Raw genomic sequence first — 14,724 nt, forward strand, 5'->3', positions numbered from 1 at the left:
CTTATTGGTCCATTTTTGTCGTTGCTGTTGTCACAGTACCCAATGGCTGCATTTACACAGACAGCCTAATTCTGATCTTTTGCCCGATTATTGACAAAATATCTGATCTGATTGGTCAAAAGACCAATTATTGGCAAAAGATCAGAATGGACTGCCTGTGTAAATGCAGAGAAATACATTCTTAGTTACCATTGAGCTGGTTGGGTTTTCAATATATTTTTAACACAAACATCCCACCATGCAAAATCAATGGCCACTCACTGTTACTATATTCAGTTGAAACCTGCTGAGGTGTGCGTCTGTGTGTTTAATGGTAAGTACTGCCAGGTAGGCAGTAGTGTTCAGACAAAGCCAGACTGACTGGCTGATCATTACGAGGATGGTTGTTTGTGACTCAGGCCCAGGGTTATGTAATCACGAGCAATATGACACACACACGCACACACTGCCTGCCTACTGTCTGTCAATACCTCCCTCTCTCCTTAGGATTCTCCCTCCCTCCCTCCCTCCCTCTCTCCTTAGGATTCTCCCTCCCTCCCTCCCTCCCTCCCTCCCTCCCTCCTTAGGATTCTCCCTCCCTCCCTCCCTTTCTCTCTCATCCCAAATGGCACCCTATTCTAAAATGCACATTTTAGAGTGGCCTTTTATTGTCCCCAGCACAAGGTGCACCTGTGTAATGATCATGTTGTTTAATCACCTTTACAGTGCCTTCGGAAAGTATTCAGACCCCTTGACTTGTTCCACATTTTGTTACGTTACAGCCTTATTCTAAAATGGATTTAAAATATAAAAAAATCCTCAGCAATCTACACACAATACCCCATAATAAAGTGAAAACAGGTTTTTAGAAATGTTTGCAAATGTATAAAGAAATAGATACCTAAGTATAATACATAAGTATTCAGAACTTTGCTATGAGACTCGAAATTGAACTCCGGTGCATCCTGTTTCCATTGATCATCGTTGAGATGCTTCTACAACTTGATTGGAGTCCACCTGTGGTAAATTCAATTGATTGGACATTATTTGGAAAGGCACACACCTGTCTATATAAGGTCCCACAGTTGACATTGCATGTCTGAGCCAAAACCAAGCCATGAGGTCGAAGGAATTGTCCATAGAGCTCTGAGACAGGATTGTGTCGAGGCACAGATCTGGGGGAGGGTACCAAAACATTTCTGCAGCATTGAAGGGCCCCAAGAACACAGTGGCCTCCATCATTCTTAAATGGAAGATGTTTGGAACCACCAAGACTCGTCCCAGAGCTGGCCACCCGGCCAAACTGAGCAATCGGGGGAGAAGGGCCTTGGTCAGGGAGGTGACCAAGAACTTGATGGTATCTGACAGAGCTCTAGGGTTCTTCTGTGGATATGGGAGAAACTTCCAGAAGGACAACAATCTCTGCAGCACTCCACCAATCAGGCCTTTATGGCGGCGTGGCCAGACGGAAGCCACTCCTCAGTAAAAGGCACATGACACCCCTCTTGAAGTTTTCCAAAAAGCACCTAAAGACTCTCAGACCTTGAGAAACAAAATGATCTGTTCTGATGAAAGTCTTTGGCCTGAATGCCAAGCGTCACGTCTGGAAGAAATCTGGCACCATCCCTACGGTGAAGCATAGTGGTGGCAGCATTACATTTTACATTTTAGTCATTTAGCAGACGCTCTTATCCAGAGCGACTTACAGTTAGTGAATACATATATATATTTTTTTATACTGGCCCCCCGTGGGAATCGAACCCACAACCCTGGCGTTGCAAACGCCATGCTCTATCAACTGAGCTACATCCCTGCCGGCCATTCCCTCCCCTACCCTGGACGACGCTGGGCCAATTGTGCGCCGCCCATGAGTCTCCCGGTCGCGGCCGGCTGCGACAGAGCCTGGATTCGAACCAGGATCTCTAGTGGCACAGTTAGCACTGTGATGCAGTGCCTTAGACCACTGCACCACTCAGGAGACGATGCTGTGGGGATGTTTTTCAGCGGCTGGGACTGGGATACTAGTCAGGATCGAAGGAAAGATGACCGGAGCAAAGTACAGAGAGATCCTTGATAAAAACCTGCTCCAGAGCGCTCAGGACCTTAGACTGGGGCGAAGGTTCACCTTCCAACAGGACAACGACCCTAAGCACACAGCCAAGACAACGCCGGAGTGGCTTCGGGACAAGTTCTGAATGTCCTTGAGTGGCCCAGCCAGAGCCTGGACTTGAACCGGATCGAACATCTCTGGAGAGACCTGAAAATAGCTGTGCAGCAACGCTCCCCATCCAACCTGACACAGCTTGAGAGGATCTGCAGAGAAGAATGGGAGAAACTCCCCAAATACAGGTGTGTCATGCTTGTAGTGTCATACCCAAGAAGACTCGAGGCTGTAATTGCTTCCAAAGGTGCTTCAACAAAGTACTGAGTAAAGGGTCTGAATACTTATGTAGATTGATGAGGGGGAAAAAAAGCTATTTAATCCATTTTAGAATAAATCTGTAACCTAACAAAATGTTGAAAAAGTCAGTGGGTCTGAATACTTTGCAAATGCACTGTATATAACGTAAGTGTGTGTGTGTGTGTGTGTGTGTGTGTGTCAGAACAGAAGCTGACATTACTTAAGAGAGAGCCTGCAGAGCTCTATCATACTATCCAGGTCTGTGCCCAAACAGTTTGAGCTTCTACTTCTAAAAATCCACCTTTCCAGAAATAAGTCTCTCACTGTTGCTGCTTGCTACAGACCCCCCTCAGCCCGCAGTTGTAACCTGGACACCATATGTGAATTGATTGCCCCCCATCTATCCTCAGAATTCGTACTGCTTGGTGACCTAAACTGGGATATGCTTAACACCCCGGCCATCCTAAAATCTAAACTAGATGCCCTCAATCTCACACAAATGATCAAGGAACCTACCAGGTACAACCCTAAATCCGTAAAACATGGGTACCCTTATAGATATCATCCTGACTAATTTACCCTCTAAATACACCTCTGCTGTCTTTAAACAGGATCTCAGTGATCATTGCCTGTGTCCGTAATGGGTCCGCGGTCAAACGTCCACCCCTCATCACTGTCAAACGCTCCCTAAAACACTTCAGTGAGCAGGCCTTTCTAATTGACCTGGCCTGGGTATCCTGGATGGATATTAACCTCATTCTGTCAGTAGAGGATGCCTGGATGTTCTTCAAACGTGCTTTCCTCTCCATCTTAAATAAGCATGCCCCATTCAAAAAAAATCAGAACTAAGAACAGATATAGCCCCTGGTTCACCCCAGACTTGACTGCCCTTGACCAGCACAAAAACATCCTGTGGCGTACTGCATTAGCATCGAACAGCCCCCGCGATATGCAACTTTTCAGGGAAGTCAGGAACCAATATACACAATCAGTTAGGAAAGCAAAGGCTAGCTTTTTCAAACAGAAATTTGCATCCTGTAGCACTAACTCCAAAAAGTTTTGGGACACTGTAAAGTCCATGGAGAATAAGAGCACCTCCTCCCAGCTACCCACTGCACTGAGGCTAGGAAACACTGTCACCACCGATAAATCTACGATAATCGAGAATTTCAATAAGCATTTTGCTACGGCTGGCCATGCTTTCCACCTGGCTACCCCTACCCCGGCCACCAGCTCTGCACCCTCCGCTGCAACATGCCCCCCCCCACCGTACCTTCTCCGCTATGCAATCTGGTTTCCGAGCTGGTCAAGGGTGCACCTCAGCCACGCTCAAGGTCCTAAATTATATACAGTGGGGGGAAAAAGTATTTAGTCAGCCACCAATTGTGCAAGTTCTCCCACTTAAAAAGATGAGAGAGGCCTGTAATTTTCATCATAGGTACACGTCAACTATGACAGACAAAATGAGAGAAAAAAATCCAGAAAATCACATTGTAGGATTTTTAATGAATTTATTTGCAAATTATGGTGGAAAATAAGTATTTGGTCAATAACAAAAGTTTCTCAATACTTTGTTATATACCCTTTGTTGGCAATGACACAGGTCAAACATTTTCTGTAAGTCTTCACAAGGTTTTCACACACTGTTGCTGGTATTTTGGCCCATTCCTCCATGCAGATCTCCTCTAGAGCAGTGATGTTTTGGGGCTGTCGCTGGGCAACACAGACTTTCAACTCCCTCCAAATATTTTCTATGGGGTTGAGATCTGGAGACTGGCTAGGCCACTCCAGGACCTTGAAATGCTTCTTACGAAGCCACTCCTTCATTGCCCGGGCGGTGTGTTTGGGATCATTGTCATGCTGAAAGACCCAGCCACGTTTCATCTTCAATGCCCTTGCTGATGGAAGGAGGTTTTCACTCAAAATCTCACGATACATGGCCCCATTCATTCTTTCCTTTACACGGATCAGTCATCCTGGTCCCTTTGCAGAAAAACAGCCCCAAAGCATGATGTTTCCACCCCCATGCTTCTCAGTAGGTATGGTGTTCTTTGGATGCAACTCAGCATTCTTTGTCCTCCAAACACGATGACATTTTACATTTACATTTTAGTCATTTAGCAGACGCTCTTATCCAGAACGACTTACAGGAGCAATTAGGGTTAAGTGCCTTGCTCAAGGGCACATTTACGTCATTTAGCAGACGCTCTTATCCAGAGCGACTACAAATTGGTGCATTCACCCTATAGCCAGTGGGATAACCACTTTACAATTATACTTTTTTTTTTGGGGGGGTAGAAGGATTACTTTATCCTATCCCAGGTGTTCCTTAAAGAGGTGGGGTTTCAAATGTCTCCGGAAGGTGGTGAGTGACTCCGCTGTCCTGGCGTCGTGAGGGAGCTTGTTCCACCATTGGGGTGCCAGAGCAGCGAACAGTTTTGACTGGGCTGAGCGGGAACTATGCTTCCGCAGAGGAAGGGAGCCAGCAGGCCAGAGGTGGATGAACGCAATGCCCTCGTTTGGGTGTAGGGACTGATCAGAGCCTGAAGGTACGGAGGTGCCGTTCCCCTCACTGCTCCATAGGCAAGCACCATGGTCTTGTAACGGATGCGAGCTTCAACTGGAAGCCAGTGGAGTGTGCGGAGGAGGGGTGTGACGTGAGAGAACTTGGGAAGGTTGAACACCAGACGGGCTGCGGCATTCTGGATGAGTTGTAGGGGTTTAATGGCACAGGCAGGGAGCCCAGCCAACAGCGAGTTGCAGTAATCCAGACGGGAGATGACAAGTGCCTGGATTAGGACCTGTGCCGCTTCCTGTGTAAGGCAGGGTCGTACTCTCCGAATATTGTAGAGCATGAACCTGCAGGATCGGGTCACCGCCTTGATGTTAGCGGAGAACGACAGGGTGTTGTCCAGGATCACGCCAAGGCTCTTCGCACTCTGGGAGGAGGACACAACGGAGTTGTCAACCGTGATGGCGAGATCATGGAACGGGCAGTCCTTCCCCGGGAGGAAGAGCAGCTCCGTCTTGCCAGGGTTCAGCTTGAGGTGGTGATCCGTCATCCATACTGATATGTCGGCCAGACATGCAGAGATGCGATTCGCCACCTGGTTATCAGAAGGGGGAAAGGAGAAGATTAGTTGTTTATCGTCAGCGTAGCAATGATAGGAGAGGCCATGTGAGGATATGACAGAGCCAAGTGACTTGGTGTATAGGGAGAAAAGGAGAGGGCCTAGAACTGAGCCCTGGGGGACGCCAGTGGTGAGAGCACGTGGTGCGGAGACAGCTTCTCGCCACGCCACTTGGTAGGAGCGACCGGTCAGGTAGGACGCAATGAGGAGAATGTGGCAAAGAGCTTCCTAGGGTTAGAGGCAGATGCTTGGAATTTAGAGTGGTAGAAAGTGGCCTTAGCAGCAGAAACAGATGAAGAAAATGTAGAGAGGAGGGAGTGAAAAGATGCCAGGTCGGCAGGGAGTTTAGTTTTCTTCCATTTCCGCTCAGCTGCCCGGAGCTCTGTTCTGTGAGCTCGCAATGAGTCATCAAGCCACGGAGCTGGAGGGGAGGACCGAGCCGGCCGGGAGGATAGGGGACACAGGGAGTCAAAGGATGCAGAAAGGGAGGAGAGGAGGGTTGAGGAGGCAGAATCAGGAGATTGGAGGGAGAAGGATTGAGCAGAGGGAAGAGATGGTAGGATGGAAGAGGAGAGAGTAGTGGGAGAGAGAGAGCGAAGGTTGCGGCGGCGCGTTACCATCTGTGTAGGGGCAGAGTGAGTAGTGTTGGAGGAGAGCGAGAGAGAAAAGGATACAAAGTAGTGGTCGGAGACATGGAGGGGAGTTGCAGTGAGATTAGTAGAAGAGCAACATCTAGTAAAGATGAAGTCAAGCGTATTGCCTGCCTTGTGAGTAGGGGGGACGGTGAGAGGGTGAGGTCAAAAGAGGAGAGGAGTGGAAAGAAGGAGGCAGAGAGAAATGAGTCAAATGTAGACGTAGGGAGGTTGAAATCCCCCAAAACTGTGAAGGGTGAGCCATCCTCAGGAAAGGAACTTATCAAGGCGTCAAGCTCATTGTTGAACTCTCCAAGGGAACCTGGAGGGCGATAGATGACAAGGATATTAAGCTTAAATGGGCTAGTGACTGTGACAGCATGGAATTCAAATGAGGAGATAGACAGATGGGTTAGGGGAAAAATTGAGAATGACCACTTGGGAGAGATGAGGATTCCTGTGCCACCACCCCTCTGACCAGATGCTCTCGGGTATGCGAGAACACATGGTCAGACGAGGAGAGAGCAGTAGGAGTAGCAGTGTTTTCAGTGGTAATCCATGTTTCCGTCAGCGCCAGGAAGTCGAGGGACTGGAGGGTAGCATAGGCTGGGATGAAGTCAGCCTTGTTGGCGGCAGAACGGCAGTTCCAGAGGCTGCCTGAGACCTGGAACTCCAGGTGTGTGGTGCGTGCAGGGACCACCAGGTTAGAGAGGCAGCAGCCACGCGGTGTGAGGCGTTTGTGTAGCCTGTGCGGAGAGGAGAGAACAGGGATAGGCAGAGGCATAGTTGACAGGCTGCAGCAGATGGCTACAATAATGCAGAGGAGATCGGAATGAAATGAACTAAACATCTGGGAAAGGAGAGAGCAGGCCTCCCTCACCAAAAGTAAAAAAAAATATATATATATAACTCTCCCAACTTCCACCTCAGAAACTATCATTGTTTCACTGAACCACCCGAATAAAACTCTCCCAACTTCCACTTTAGAAATTAGAATTGTTGTAAACTACAGCAGACTGTTATCAGTAGCTGTAATTAAGTACAGCAGCTACCAACCACCTAACGTTAATGCCTCGGATGAGGTTAGAAAAACAGCTGAATGGTAGCAGCTAGCTGGCTCAATCACAGGTACTCTTAAGCATGAAATAACATTGGAAACAATTAACCACAGTTGCAAAAAGTTACCAGTAGCTACCCGCTAGCTAGCTAGCTAGCTTTGTTGGTCCAAGTAGTGGGTAAGCTAGCCTCGTGCTTCGCCGGGGTCTGCCGAATACAATACTTACCTACAATAATTACCTACAATAACCTTCAATAACTACCTGAGTAAGCTACCTATAATACCAAACTACAATACCTACCTACAATCTAAATACATGGTTTAAGCTTAACTCAACATCATATAAGAAGCCAAGCTTACCTTTCATAACGCAGCAATGATTAAACGTTGGGTAGCTAGCACAAAGATATTGTATTTAGCTACTACAGTACAGCCAGCTGGTAGTGTTGGCTGGCTAGCAATGGCTGCTGTGTTGACTTTGTTAGAAAAAGCGGTGTCGCTGCGAGAACGAATGTAGCTGGCTAAAAGGATATTGTTTTTAGTTGCTACCGTTGCTAATAGCTACTCGCCAGCTAATCCAGGAGGTGAGTTAGCTAGCTAGCTTCGTGCTACACCGGCACCGCCGAATACAAAAGTAACCTACAATAACTACACAACAGCTACCCACAACAGCCCACGATGCCTACCTATACTACTTAATAATATACAGCCCACGATGCCTACCTATAATACCTAACTACAATCTAAATACATAGTTTAAGCCTTAGCTAGCTTTGTTGGTCCAAGTAGTGGGTAAGCTAGCCTCGTGCTTCGCCGGGGTCCGCCGAATACAGTCCTTACCTACAATAATTACCTACAATAACCTACAATAACTACCTGAGTAAACTACCTATAGTACCTAACTACAATACCTACCTACAATCTAAATACATGGTTTAAGCTTTACTCAACACCATATAAGAAGCCAAGCTTACCTCCTGCTAGATAAAACACAACCTCTCCCGACCACCGTCCCATCAGTTTGAGTTGATGAGTTGAGTTTTTACCAAAAAAGTTATATTTTGGTTTCATCTGACCATATGACATTCTCCCAATCCTCTTCTGGATCATCCAAATGCACTCTAGCAAACTTCAGACGGGCCTGGACATGTACTGGCTTAAGCAGCGGGACACGTCTGGCACTGCAGGATTTGAGTCCCTGGCGGCGTAGTGTGTTACTGATGGTAGGCTTTGTTACTTTGGTCCCAGCTCTCTGCAGGTCATTCACTAGGTCCCCCCATGTGGTTCTGGGATTTTTGCTCACTGTTCTTGTGATCATTTTGACCCCACAGGGTGAGATCTTGCGTGGAGCCCCAGATTGAGGGAGATTATCAGTGGTCTTGTATGTCTTCCATTTCCTAATAATTGCTCCCACAGTTGATTTCTTCAAACCAAGCTGCTTACCTATTGCAGATTCAGTCTTCCCAGCCTGGTGCAGGTCTACAATTTTGTTTCTGGTGTCCTTTGACAGCTCTTTGGTCTTGGCCATAGTGGAGTTTGGAGTGTGACTGTTTGAGGTTGTGGACAGGTGTCTTTTATACTGATAACAAGTTCAAACAGGTGCCATTAATACAGGTAACGAGTGGAGGACAGAGGAGCCTCTTAAAGAAGAAGTTACAGGTCTGTGAGAGACAGAAATCTTGCTTGTTTGTAGGTGACCAAATACATATTTTCCACCATAATTTGCAAATAAATTCATTAAAAATCCTACAATGTGATTTTCTGGATTATTTTTCTCAATTTGTCTGTCATAGTTGACGTGTACCTATGATGAAAATTACAGGCCTCTCTCATCTTTTTAAGTGGGAGAACATGCACAATTGGTGGCTGACTAAATACTTTTTCCCCCCACTGTAATAACCGCGATCGATAAAAGACAAAAGACAGTACTGTGCAGCTGTCTTCATCGACCTGGCCAAGACTTTTGACTCTGTCAATCACTGCATTCTTATTGGCAGACTAAATAGCCTTGGTTTCTCAAATGACTGCCTCGCCTGGTTCACCAACTACTTCTCAGATAGAGTTCAATGTGTCAAATCGGAGGGCCTGTTGTCTGGACCTCTGGCAGTCTCTATGGGGGTGCCACAGGGTTCAATTCTCAGGCCGACTCTATTCTGTGTATATCAATGATGTCGCTCTTGCTGCTGGTGACTCTCAGATCCACCTCTATGCAGGCGACACCATTTTGTATACATCTGGCCCTTCATTGGACACTGTGTTAACAAACCTCCAAATGAGCTTCAATGCCATACAACACTCCTTCCGTAGCCTCCAACTGCTCTTAAACGCTAGTAAAACTAAATGCATGCTCTTCAATCGAATGCTGCTTGCACCCGCCCACCCGACTAGAATCACTACTCTCGACGGGTCTGACTTAGAATATGTGGACAACTACAAATACCTAGGTGTCTGGTTAGACCGTAAACTCTCCTTCCAGACTCACATTAAGCTTCTCCAACTACAAATACCTAGGTGTCTGGTTAGACCGTAAACTCTCCTTCCAGACTCACATTAAGCATCTCCAACTACAAATACCGAGGTAGACAGAATGACTAGATCATTTGTTTTGGTACTGTCCATTTGTGAATTTCAAATCCAGAAAAACGCATGTAAAAAATGTTAGAAATTGATTTGCATTTTAATGAGGGAAATTAATATTTGACCCCTCTGCAAAACATGACTTAGTACTTGGTGTCAAAACCCTTGTTGGCAATCACAGAGGTCAGACGTTTCTTGTAGTTGGCCACCAGGTTTGCACACATCTCAGGAGGGATTTTGTCCCACTCCTCTTTGCAGATCTTCTCCAAGTTATTAAGGTTTTGAGGCTGACGTTTGGCAACTCGAACCTTCAGCTCCCTCCACAGATTTTCTATGGGATTAAGGTCTGGAGACTGGCTAGGCCACTCCAGGACCTTCATGTGCTTCTTCTTGAGCCACTCCTTTGTTGCCTTGGCCGTGTGTTTTGGGTCATTGTCATGCTGGAATACCCATCCACGACCCATTTTCAATGCCCTGGCTGAGGGAAGGAGGTTCTCACCCAAGATTTGACGGTACATGGCCCCATCCATCGTCCCTTTGATGCGGTGAAGTTGTCCTGTCCCCTTAGCAGAAAAACACCCCCAAAGCATAATGTTTCCACCTCCATGTTTGACGGTGGGGATGGTGTTCTTGGGGTCATAGGCAGCATTCCTCCTCCTCCAAACACGGTGAGTTGAGTTGATGCTAAAGAGCTCGATTTTGGTCTCATCTGACCACAACACTTTCACCCAGTTCTCCTCTGAATCATTCAGATGTTCATTGGCAAACTTCAGACGGGCCTGTATATGTGCTTTCTTGAGCAGGGGGACCTTGCGGGCGCTGCAGGATTTCAGTCCTTCACGGCGTAGTGTGTTACCAATTGTTTTCTTGGTGACTATGGTCCCAGCTGCCTTGATCATTGACAAGATCCTCCCGTGTAGTTCTGGGCTGATTCCTCACCGTTCTCATGATCATTGCAACTCCACGAGGTGAGATCTTGCATGGAGGCCCAGGCCGAGGGAGATTGACAGGTTTATTTATTGCCTTACCTCCATAACTTACTACATTTGCACACACTGTATATAGATTTTCTATTGTGTTTTTGACTGTACGTTTTGTTTACCCCATATGTAACTCTGTGTTGTTGTTGTTTTTATCGCACTGCTTTGCTTTATCTTGGCCAGGTCGCAGTTGTAAATGAGAACTTGTTCTAAACTGGCTTACCTGGTTAAATAAAGGTGAAATAAAAAAAATGAAAAATAGAGTACATCAGTTAGCCTGACAGAAACACACACCACTCTGTCACGTATCGAAGAAGCCGTTCTGTTCTGTAACATATTGTGATGCTACACATTATATCCACCATGGTTCATATTAGAAGAATGCACATAACATGCTGTGTGTTGAGGAGCTAGGAAAGTGTGTGTGTGAGTGAGAAAGAGAGTGATGATGCTGGACCTTTGGGCAGCGCTGTGCTGGTTTACCAGAGTCTGCTGGACCTGCCCAAGACCTGCTGAAACTCACATCAAGGTGTGTGTCAGGCTGCTTCTCTTTGACAACTCTTCCTCCTCTGTTTTCACACCGTGGAAAATATACGTGTGCTGCTAGCGTACTAGTGCCTCACGATTCCACTCCTCCCCTCCTCCTCTCTCCTCATCCACTCCTCCTCCTCTCTCCTCCTCCTCCTCTCTCCTCCTCCTCCTCTCTCCTCCTCCTCATCCACTTCCCTCGTCCTCTCTCCTCATCCTGTCCCCTCCTCGTCCTCTCTCCCCCTCCCCCCCTCTCCCCTCCTCCTCTCCCCCCTCCTCGTCCTCTCTCCTCGTCCTCTCCCCTCCCCCTCCTCCTCATCCTCTCCCCTCCTCCTCGTCCTCTCTCCCCTCCCCCCTCTCCCCTCCTCTTCTCCCCCCTCCTCTCTCCCCTCCTCCCCCCCTCCTCGTCCTCTCTCCTCGTCCTCTCCCCTCCCCCTCCTCCTCCTCCTCTCTCTTCCTCTCCTCCTCCTCTCCCCTCCTCCTCTCCCTTCCTGCTCTCTCTCCTCTGTTCCCTAGCTCTGCTCATCCTGTGTACCAGTCTCTCTTTGCCATATGGTCGCACGTCAAACTGGTGTGGTGCCACACTCTAATACGTCCCTACCTCCACACACACACACACACACACACACACACACACACACACACACACACACACACACACACACACAGAGACACACACAGAGACCCAGCCCTAGCTCCTCCACCCCCACCCAGCCCTAGCTCCTTCACCCCCACCCATCCCTAGCTCCTCCACCCCCACACAGCCCTAGCTCCTCCACCCCCACACAGCCCTAGCTCCTCCACCCCCACACAGCCCTAGCTCCTCCACCCCCCACACAGCCCTAGCTCCTCCACCCCCACACAGCCCTAGCTCCTCCACCCCCACACAGCCCTAGCTCCTCCACCCCCACACAGCCCTAGCTCCTCCACCCCCACACAGCCCTAGCTCCTCCACCCCCCACCCATCCCTAGCTCCTCCACCCCCCACCCATCCCTAGCTCCTCCACCCCCACACAGCCCTAGCTCCTCCACCCCAACCCAGCCCTAGCTCCTCCACCCAGACACAGCCCTAGCTCCTCCACCCAGACACTCATATCTAGAAGTAGAGCAGACTGTGCTCTGAACATAAGGGCTCTCTTCATGCATATTAACCCTATCACTGACGGGAGGAGACATGAAGGATCATACACTGTCTTTATATAGGAATTACACTGACTCTTCACCTATAAACTGTAGATAGGAATTACACTGACTCTTCGCCTATAAACTGTAGATAGGAATTACACTGACTCTTCACCTATAAACTGTAGATAGGAATTACACTGACTCTTCACCTATAAACTGTAGATAGGAATTACACTGACTCTTCACCTATAAACTCCATATGTTGCTGCGAGGGCAAACCAATACAGGCATCTCTGACCTTTATTTAGGTGGGATACTCTTCAAAAGGCATTTTGCTGAACTGACCTAACTTGTATAAATCGGCTCGATATTACATTTACATTTACATTTTAGTCATTTAGCAGACGCTCTTATCCAGAGCGACTTACGGTTAGTGCATACATTATATATATTTTTCATACCCCCTGTGGGAATCGAACCCACAACCCTGGCGTTGCAAACGCCATGCTCTATCAACTGAGCTACATCCCTGCCGGCCATTCCCTCCCCTACCCTGGACGACGCTGGGCCAATTGTGCGCCGCCCCTTGGGTCGGATATCATCCATAAGTGTATTGGAGTGTATTGTATTGGAGTGTATTGTATTGGAGTGTATTGTATTGTATTGGAGTGTATTGGAGTGTATTGTATTGGAGTGTATTGTATTGTATTGGAGTGTATTGTATTGGAGTGTATTGTATTGGAGTGTATTGGAGTGTATTGTATTGGAGTGTATTGTATTGTATTGGAGTGTATTGTATTGGAGTGTATTGTTATGCCAGTTGAGTTCAGCACCGTTGACATTCCCCTGTCTGACAACAGAGGTTGTCTACTCACTTAGAGGAGGGATGACGTTCTCCATCTTTCCATAATGGCTGTAGAGATCTTTTTAATGCGGTGACATTGACCATCCATCGAGCTGGCCGCCATGCGTGTGACAGCTGCATCCTGTGTACACACACTCATTTACCCCGACCTTTAACCCCACTGGTTGCTAAGTGCCCCGTTAGTGCCATGGCAACGTGTTGTGTCTGGGCAATGCAATGCACGTGAATGCTTTGAGAGAGAGAGAGAGAGAGAGAGAATAACAATGCCATTCTCAAACTGAACCGCCATTAAATGGTTTCTTTCTCCTCTTTAAATGGCCCCATGTGTTTTAACCAGGTCCCTTGTAGCAGCAAACCTTTTTAACACGGGTCGCTCTCTCCCCCACTTTCTCTCTCTCTGTCTTTCTCATCCGATCTTCTCTTTGCACTTTAGTCATTTATAATCATTTATAAAGGCCCTTTTTAATAAAAGTGTTAGTGAGGCTAACACTCACATGTTAACAGTACAGTGGTATGGTCATACTGATCTCATACCGTCAGTACAGTGGTATGGTCATACTGATCTCATACCGTCAGTACAGTGGTATGGTCATACTGATCTCATACCGTCAGTACAGTGGTATGGTCATACTGATCTAATACCGTCAGTACAGTGGTATGGTCATACTGATCTCATACCGTCAGTACAGTGGTATGGTCATACTGATCTCATACCGTCAGTACAGTGGTATGGTCATACTGATCTCATACCGTCAGTACAGTGGTATGGTCATACTGATCTCATACCGTCAGTACAGTGGTATGGTCATACTGATCTCATACCGTCAGTACAGTGGTATGGTCATACTGATCTCATACCGTCAGTACAGTGGTATGGTCATACTGATCTCATACCGTCAGTACAGTGGTATGGTCATACTGATCTCATACCGTCAGTACAGTGGTATGGTCATACTGATCTAATACCGTCAGTACAGTGGTATGGTCATACTGATCTAATACCGTCAGTACAGTGGTATGGTCATACTGATCTCATACCGTCAGTACAGTGGTATGGTCATACTGATCTCATACCGTCAGTACAGTGGTATGGTCATACTGATCTCATACACGTCAGTACAGTGGTATGGTCATACTGATCTCATACCGTCAGTACAGTGGTATGGTCATACTGATCTCATACCGTCCAGTACAGTGGTATGGTCATACTGATCTCATACCGTCAGTACAGTGGTATGGTCATACTGATCTAATACCGTCAGTACAGTGGTATGGTCATACTGATCTCATACCGTCAGTACAGTGGTATGGTCATACTGATCTCATACCGTCAGTACAGTGGTATGGTCATACTGATCTCATACCGTCAGTACAGTGGTATGGTCATACTGATCTAATACAGTCAGTACAGTGGTATGGTCATCGTAACTGCCAAGAAACTCCACTCTG

At 47.3% G+C, this 14,724-nt stretch overlaps 1 protein-coding gene across 1 annotated transcript in view; it reads left to right on the plus strand.

The window, feature by feature from the left end:
- The window catches only part of LOC121569948 (nuclear receptor coactivator 2), a 188,672-nt gene that overhangs the window by 84,986 nt on the left and 88,962 nt on the right, over positions 1-14,724 (plus strand).

Source organism: Coregonus clupeaformis, unplaced genomic scaffold (genome assembly GCF_020615455.1).
Source record: "Coregonus clupeaformis isolate EN_2021a unplaced genomic scaffold, ASM2061545v1 scaf0752, whole genome shotgun sequence".
Taxonomy (NCBI): Eukaryota; Metazoa; Chordata; class Actinopteri; order Salmoniformes; family Salmonidae; genus Coregonus; species Coregonus clupeaformis.